Source organism: Lytechinus variegatus, chromosome 2 (genome assembly GCF_018143015.1).
Source record: "Lytechinus variegatus isolate NC3 chromosome 2, Lvar_3.0, whole genome shotgun sequence".
In the NCBI taxonomy this organism is placed as follows: Eukaryota; Metazoa; Echinodermata; class Echinoidea; order Temnopleuroida; family Toxopneustidae; genus Lytechinus; species Lytechinus variegatus.
Window position 1 is genome coordinate 82,711,442 of NC_054741.1, and position 6,481 is coordinate 82,717,922.

A 6,481-nucleotide genomic window follows, 5' to 3' on the forward strand; every position below is an offset into this window, starting at 1 on the left:
ATTATATGATACGCATATAGTTAATAGTAAATAATATAATAATAGCCATTAGTGTTTAACTTTTCAGAACAATACCTCATTGCAGCTATAGTCCAGTGGATGGCAGGTTCCTAAACTAGTTTCTATGGTAACATGCAGTTACCGTGTGAATTTGGAAATGTGAAGCGAATCAAGGATTTTATTTCAAATTATTTTATTTCAAATAATACATTTTGTATGTTGTCAGGACCATGATGTAAAACAGGCTCGGCTGATCATGTTTTATCTTTATCCTGATTAAATGTGACAAGAAATTTATAGGCTTTCTTAGGTACCATTCTATCGACCTGTTTTGAAGGGGAAATTCACCCTGACAAATGATTTACTGTAAAAATAACAGAACAAAATATTGGTGAAGGTTTACAGAAAACCCATCAAAGATTAAGAAAGCTATTAGAACTTTGAGTTTTTGATCTGTGACGTCATATACGAGTAGCTGCCCCGTATTACTTTTCAAATTTTCAATCCGTGGTTCATGATTACTAAAAAAAGTCTTTCAGGAGAGGATGTGAAATGATTTGTATGTTGATATACTACAATGATTATGAAAAGCACTGCTTTTTTAGTGGATCCCTCCATTTTCTCAGAATTCTATAATGATATATATATATATATATAATTTTGTTTTACTTATGGCAAAATATATATTGCACATACCTCAATTTCTATTGTCTGTATAAGTTCATTGTAATCATTTCTACCACTTTACTTCGTTCTGTTGAAAATGAAATAAATTGAAATTGGAAAAAATGAAAAAAAAATCATTTATTTTAAATGACATTTCATTGATATTTTTTGTTACACCAGATTTGAAAATAAATGCTCGCAAATAACGTCACCATTAATATATAAAATTCTAATAGCTTTTTAAATCTTTGATTGATTCCCTTAAACCCTTACCAATATCATTTTATTTATTTTCTGCTATTTGTATAATAAACTTTGTCAGGGTGAATTTCCCGTTTAATGAACTAATTACAATACTTGGGATCCAAAATGTCCTTCAAATTTGAATATCAGAAGAGCGATTTGACATGAGAAGGCTGTTCATGTAAGTCCAGGAATAAATTAAGAAAAACCAACTCGGGTGTTATCAATTTGGAGCAAAAAGACTGGCTATTTAAACCTCTGTCATTTTTACCTCAATATCAAAAAGTGAAGCAGATCTAGAAAATTTAGATTTTCAGCTTTATTATCATATTAATCATATTAAATATGTAGCATTTAAGTTTCCTCCATTTAACCACCCATGAATGACGGTTTACATGAAAATTTCATGTCATACTGGGAGAGGAATATTGTCTGGTCATGTTGACATACAATAATTTGCCTTTAATCAAATATCTATATGGAATATTTTAATTATAAGTGTCCAAGAACTTTTTTGCTGAGTGTATAAAACAGAAAAAAACATTAACACTGAAGTTTCTGATTACAATGAAACACAAATGATACACACATTTAATGGACAAAATTCACATTTTCCGTTATAAAAAACCAATTTGACAGACATGTTCAAAGCTACACGACATGTATGTAGATCTTATTTCCAAATTTATAAAGGCTACTCTTTTCTTGTAATCATAATGATTGACAGATACGTTCCAATAATGCAATTCTCTATTCTGAGCTTTAGATGTAACAGTTTAAAGAGTACCAGTGGCAATTGTAACATGCTGTTATATCTGCCCCGACGAGGGCGCCACATTTGAAATGATGTTTTTATATCTTAACATTGATATTCTGTTGAAGTGTTAGCTGAATACACTGGCCTAATTCTAAGAACATATTTTCTAAACATATAGCAATGCAGCTATGGGACAATTACATATTTTTCAAGAAAAAATACTTTCCTACAAAAAAAAAGTTATTTTGCCGTAGAAAGTTCCACGAATCGTTAGATTTGCTTACACTTGATAAGGCTGTGGAGCGACAGAATGCGCATGCAAAAAAAAGTTTTCACCCCAAATTAAGGTTATTTCTTCCACGGAAAATTTGCCAACTAAAAAAAGGGTCCTCGTTCTCAAAGGGGGGGGGGGCACATTTGTGTTAGTAAGGCATTTTACACTACAAATTCTGACTATGCCTCTCAAAGGGAGGGGGCACAAGCAGGATTCCCCCCCCCCCCCCCCGGGCCCGTTGAATAAAACTTTTCACCTGAGAAAACTCAGGTTGTTTTTACCAGAGTTTTGCCCTCTGATAAAGTCAATGGCAGAAATCAGACTAACCTTATAGTTTTCAGAGTTTTCTCAGGCAAAAATTGTTATGCAACAGGCCCCTGGATCCGCTAGTGGGTTGGAGGGTGACAGCATTTTCTGAATGCTGGATTTGGCGCTTTAAATGGTTCGAGCCAGCACTTAAAATGTTGGATTCAGCTTTTTACAAGTTTGGATATAATAATTGGAAAAGTTTGTCACTCCTACAACCTTTCAAATGTTGATTTAACAACTAATTTTTAGAGTGCCGGTACACGAATCTAATCAATCAAAATGTGTCTCGACAATATACAGACAACTGATATTGAAATCGGATTTATTTCATTATTTCTTTTTATGATGAGTACAATGGAGGAATAAGCCTATAGTGATATAATACATGTATGTATAGAAAAAAACTAAAGAGTCGTGAATGTCGAAACTGTTGTTTCAATATGTCAAACCTTGGGCGACAATCCCGACTTGGGGGGGAGCCAGCCTGACACTTGCACGATTTTGTGTCACGCATTGGCACGACTTAAGTCGTGCCAGTTCGCAAACTAGTCGTGAACTGGCGTGAAGTGTGCGTAAACACGTCGTGACACGTCGTAACTGCGTGCCATGTCGGGACGACAATTTTGAAGTGTTCAAAATTTTGGTCACGACAAAATTTAGCGACCGGGTCGTGATCTATGCGCAAACTGTTCGTGAACTCGTCATGAACTCGTCGGGACGATGCGGGAGGATGCGTGCCAGTGCGTGGCAGCGTGCGCCATGCCACGACTGTAACAAACTGCCACGAATAGTTCACGAACAGCTCACGTCGTGCTCACGAATTGTTCAGCATGACACCGTCCGAATTGCGCAAACTCGTCGTGCCAATGCGGGAAGTGCGTAAACTATGCGCAAACTATGCATGAACTCGTCGTGCCAGTTCGTGTCAATGTGGACACTGACGGGCACGCATTCGTGAACTATTCGTGGACTATGCGTGAATAAGTCGTAAACAGTGCGGGAGCATCGCAGTTTGTGCCCCAAAATGGCACGACTTGCCACGACAAAATCGTGGCCAAAAGTCGTGCAAGTGTCAGCCTGGCTTAGATTTCGCGAAGTAGCTTATCATGGGAGAGTCCTCACCCCCCCCCCCCCCTTCGCACCACAATGTCGCCAGGCATTGTCATGACGTTCATAAAAGGAATACCTGTCACTGATATGACAGCATTGATCAGTCATTTATCTTAAACCCCATTGCTATTACAAATTACTTTATCCCTGGACCCGATTGCATGAATACTACTATTATGTTAACTTTGCCATCCATAGTAAGCAACGTGGCAACGATGATCTACAGCCAATCAGAATTAAGGATACCATGCAAGTTACCATTGGATGACGGAGTTAACATGATAGTAACTTTTATGCAACTGGCACCAGGTATTTCACCGTTAAATCATGCAAATATTGCGGACTGTATGTTATAATGTAATGTTGTTTCACATATTATGGCTGATTGGTAAAAAAAGAAGAAAAAAACATATATACCTTGCTCAGTCGCTATACACGCTTATGGACATCCTATCGACCTTTCACTATCAGGCGCGCCGGAACACTTTCATTTTTTTTTTTTTTTTGGGGGGGGGGGCAAAATCCCGAATATTTTTGAAAACGTGAGATACGGAAGCGATCGACCGGGAGAGGGTGTGGAACCCCCACGGTAAGAAATTTGTGTAAAAATTGAGTGTAAAAGTTGCGTTTCTAAGAGCATTCAAAAATAAATTTCTTGAGAATTAAACAGTCTTGGAGTTCTTTTTGCTCCTTCTGTTTCCTCCCTTCTGACCCAGACTGGTGTTTCTTCATGATCAGGGTCGCAGTTTCAACAAATTACGAGCCTTATTGCAAACTCAATTGTTTCAAACCAATGTAATATAGGCCTTTTAAAGACTTTAAGATGACAAACATGACCGTACGCATCCGGGGGCCGCCGATCGAGAGGGAAAAATTCACAAAATTCACCAAAAGTGTGCATCTTTCAATTTTATTCTAGAAAATGCAAAAGCTCCCCCATCACCATGGGCGGAAATCCCAGGGGGGACGCGTCCCCCTACCATTTTGGAAAGGGGGTACATAATATCAAATGTCCCCCTATATACTATTTGTGCTCTTTTATTATGGTAAAAATACATATTTAATATCGAAATTATACACATGTATCCTCCAATTTCGAAATATATATAAACAGATAGTTTTTGTTAAGAACTTGGTTAGGAAAAGAAAAGGCATACCGGCCCAACTATTCTCAAACTCTCATCTAGCCCTATATGCCAGCCAAAGAGTGATGACATTGATGACATCGATGGCCATTGTCAATTTCATAACTAATAAACATGACGAAAAAAGAAAATCGCCTCTGGATACTTAAATAAGTAAATTTAGTGCATAGACGGTTAGACGAGAATGTTCCATACCCAGTAAAATCATACCTTTGTTAAGCCAATCCACTTTCCCTTTATTCCAAATTTACTTGGAATATAAGAATATTTTCATTGTTCGCGTACTCAGTATAAAGAATAGTTTTCATGAGTTATGATTAATCCTTCACATTGAACTTTAACTATGTTTAATCCCCCAAAATTTGTTTTTAAACACTCTATTAACGAGACTTATATTCCATTTTTACACAGAATTCATGCCGTGGGAGGGGTCATCATAGGTAGATCAAGGGGGCGAAGCGGCGGAAGGTGAGGCGAAAAATAAGAAGAAAGATAGGACCGGGAAGAAAGTTGAATGATGGAAGGGAGGTGAATAATTGGGAAAAAAAGAAAACTTTCAGGTCATAGTATAAAAATAAAAAAATCGCTCGCGCTTTGCATAAATACACAGCCATCTTTTTATTTCAAAACGTGCTTGATTTTTTTTTCACTTTTTAGATCAAAATATATAAAATAAAATCATTTATCTAAGAAGATATCCAACTTTTCATAATTTGTAGGTTTAGATATTAAAAAATATTAGCTTGCCATTCGGATTTAGTCTGAAATGTATTCATTAAAAGGTTAAACGTTATCGCACTGTAATAAGATGGAAAAGGGGCTTATCAAAGGTATGTTTCACAGAGGAACTGTTCGTCAAAAGACGCGAGGCTTACTATGATAATGTAATTGCCCCGTCAGGAGCAAATTTTTTTCATTTTTGACAATGGAAATGACAATTTTTAGGCAGAAAAGTACCTTCATCGTTTACTTTTGTCCTTAAATAATTTATCATTTTTCTACTTTCAGGGGGGCACATTGGGGGGGGGCAAAATCTCGTTTTGCCCCCCCCAAAAAAAAAAAAATTATTTGGGGGGGCAAGTGCCCCCCTGCCCCCCCCCCCCGCTTCCGGCGCCCTTGTTCACTATGTATATTTTATTATCTAACGAGCAATATGTTCAAAATGCTAATTTCTACCGTTTCAAAAATTACGACTTTTTCATTATCCAAAATATACGCATGCATCCGCAGGTCCGTAACAAGGGCGTGTGACTGTGACATTAATGAAGAGTCACATTTCATATCATCTTGTAGATTCACGATACCAAGTTTCGCTGGTCGAAATAACAATCTTTCTTAATCAGTTGCTTTGCTCCTTATGCAATCATCAATGTATCATCTGACCAAGATAGGCATATCATACAATGTTATACCACTGAATGAACGCCCTTTTCTCTTTTGTTTTGTTTATAAAACGTTTTAGCTTCCGCTCTTTGCGTGGAATGAGGAACTTTCTCAAATTCCCAAACTTATTTTGAGGCAATCATAAGTTGTTGGGCTTTTTTTCAATCACACCTAGTCTACTGAGTTCGAGAGATATCTTCTTTTCGTTTGAATTTGATGAGACATTGTAAACTTCGCGCGGGAGGCAAACCCCGGGGGGGGCACTCGACCAAAAAAGTGGTAGGGTGTGCCACGGGCGAGACAAAAAACGGAGGCCTTGGAGCGGGCTTATTGTAAAAAGGAGGGTCCTCGGAACGGGCTTCTGAACTACATTTTTGTGAAAACAGGGGTCCTTGGAACGGATCGCCAGCGTGTGAGTACGTGCGTATGCACCGCTATGGAACGGTCATGCGTGCATGATGCAGCTAGCGCGGCCTCCGCCGGGTGCGCTCGCGCAGAGATGATGGTCGGACAGCGCTCGGCGGCCGCTTTTCACCAAAATTGCAGCAGATCAATGCGACCGGAACGGCGTAACGAAAAATATGCGAAGCCGTG